The following is a 2732-nucleotide window of genomic DNA, read 5'->3' on the forward strand; positions in this document are numbered from 1 at the left end:
TAGATTTCGGAATTGTCTGTGCTACTTCAAGGTGGAATCCGGGATGGAGAAATGTGGCTGTTGCGATCAAACAAAAATTGGGTTGGTCTCGTAACTTAAGTTTGAAACAAGTAGATTCCGCTCATGCAATCTTTATTGCAGAGAATGATAATCAACTCCAACAAGTGATGCGTATTAAATGTTTCACATTCAATGCTACCAAACTTATAGATGATAAATTTAGACAATATCATGCGTACTCTGGTCAATTCAACAGAAAGTTTAAAGGACTCTGTTTTTTAACAATGACTGCATCAAAGATCCTCCATTTAAAACTCTAGTGGAGAAGTATGATAAGATGAAGGGCAACACAGAATCCACTCCATCTCCGGTAACTGAGCTCCGGCAAGCTAGGAATATCAATGTTGCTGCTTCTACGTCAGGTAGACAGAAAAGTCCAGAATTTGAATTCTTGAAAACAATTCACTCGTCTAGTCCCATCAGGAAGCTGGTCAACATAGCTCAAGAGGAAGACAGAGAGTTTTTTTGCTGTTCTTTCGAGCAACCCTAAGCCTTACCTACCCTTGGTAGAGGGTATTAATGAGAGAGCGACTAGTCAAGAAGACCCACATGCTCATTTTGAGGTGGCGAATCAAGTGGAGGAGAGTATGGCTCCATCTAAAGAAGGTACAACATGCCAGCTGATCGTGTTGGAGTCCGAGACGGAGAGTGAAATATGTGGTGTACAACATGTCACGCAATCTCTGAAATTAGCATTTAATGCTCCAGCTCAAAGCTCTGTAATCCTAGAAAATCATAGCAAATCTGACTCTATGATACTAGGGAACAGAGTTATAAGAGAATGTTCAATGCCTAAAGGTTTTTCGGCAATGTCCAAGGGGTTATGCGAAGATCCTTGTCATATTTCTAGAGGTTCATATGCTGCGTTGGAGGGTGAATTAGAGAGGAAGGGTCTGTTATTTGATTTGAGTCTAGGATTGGGTGCCTGCTTATCTGCTTCTTCTAAACTTGATAAGAAGAAGGCAAAGAAGGCGATAGGTGATTTAAATTTGGAACCTGAAGAGCACGGGGTTCAATTGGGCTTAGATTTTGGGCCGACTAATTTTCTGCACGGTGATGTTATCAACAGCCCAGTTATTGCTACGGAAGCTTCTTTTAGTGGGTGTCGTTAGCAATATTAATGTTCATTCTCGGGGCACTCCATGTTTTAACCCTTTGCAGGGTGTTCCAGTAATTTTCCAGGGGAATGATAATCCTATTCCTCCTCCTCAGTTCGAGTTAGTTGAAGATGAGCTTGCAAAAGATAAAATGTAAATCAACGCAAAAGTCATAGTTCTTACCATTCAATGCCACAGCCGTTTCTTTTCTCCTTTCTCTTTAAACTATCGAAGATTATTTTATTCCTTTCTCAGATGTTTATACTTCTAGGTTCACCAATAGTCGAGAATCTCAAGTTACACAGTCAATTAGGATGTTCGGACCTGCCAAGTTGCGATTCTACTCTCATGATTGCTTTTATAGAAGCTATCATCCAGATTAAGATTTTCCTTTTACTTTGCTCTAATTTTGTTCATATTTTAAATGATACTTAAATGATTAAATTTTGATTGTATAGAGTGTTTGGTTTCTTGGATTGGAGATCGATTTTCATCTTTAGGGTTATCAATTTTTATGAGGGTTTCTGATTATAATAATCTGTATATCAATTTTCACTATCTCTTTGAGTGGATTTATAAAAATGATGGTTCCTTGTGTTTCTTTGTTAGTTCTTTATCATTTGTAACCAATTATGCCTTTACATTAGTTTTTGAACTCACTGTGAGCTGTAACAATAAAATCTTAAGAGTATGTTAGCTTTTCACTTTTCGTCCCTATTGAAGAACTTCGATGGTATTCAGTCAATTGAATTCGTTGCTTTGTGTATAATTTCTCTTCTCCATTGATGAATAGTAGCAGAGGTTCTAACTAATCGTTATATGGCAATTCACTTCTTCCGGTCTTTCTTTGCAGTAAAATTGGTCGAATCTCGAAGCTTTCCCCTCTCGAACGCTTGATTCTTTTTAACATTGGACTGTATAGATCATCCTAACTATCTTGATCCCTGATTTAATTTGGTGATATCAAATGAGAAATTCTTGATTTGGATTCTGAAATTTCTCGGTTAAATCCCATTTGTTGGTCGTTTTCCTTTAGTTTTTACAGCAAGGTTTAGTTAAATTTTGTTAGGATGTCTGTGGAAGCCAAGGACATGTATTAAGGGGATTTGCATATATATTATTGTGTATACGGTAGTTAAAGATATCTTATCAATTGAGTATTATATGCTCACCTTATTTGTAAGAGGCATCTGCCTATTTAGAGACGTACAAACTATTCCTGTAAGACAAGCTTTTGGAATATAACCAATTCTTCATCTTCTTACCTTGTCGTTTCATGGCATCTGAGCCAGGATCGATTTAATCTAAAATCAAATCAGAATTTTTTTTTTTTTATCATGACTGGGAAGGAAATAATTTCTAGTGATGAACGAAAAGTTGATTCAACTTCACCATACTATTTACATCCTTCTGATCATACGGGTATGCTGATCTCTCCGGTGAAGTTGAATGGAGATAATTATGAGGAATGGTCTCGATTAATGCTGAATGCTTTTAGAGCCAGACGAAAAGCATCTTTTTTAGATGGAAAACTTACGCAACCAACAGAGAATGATGTTTATATTGAAGATTGGT

This window comes from Papaver somniferum, unplaced genomic scaffold (genome assembly GCF_003573695.1).
Source record: "Papaver somniferum cultivar HN1 unplaced genomic scaffold, ASM357369v1 unplaced-scaffold_117, whole genome shotgun sequence".
NCBI lineage: Eukaryota > Viridiplantae > Streptophyta > Magnoliopsida > Ranunculales > Papaveraceae > Papaver > Papaver somniferum.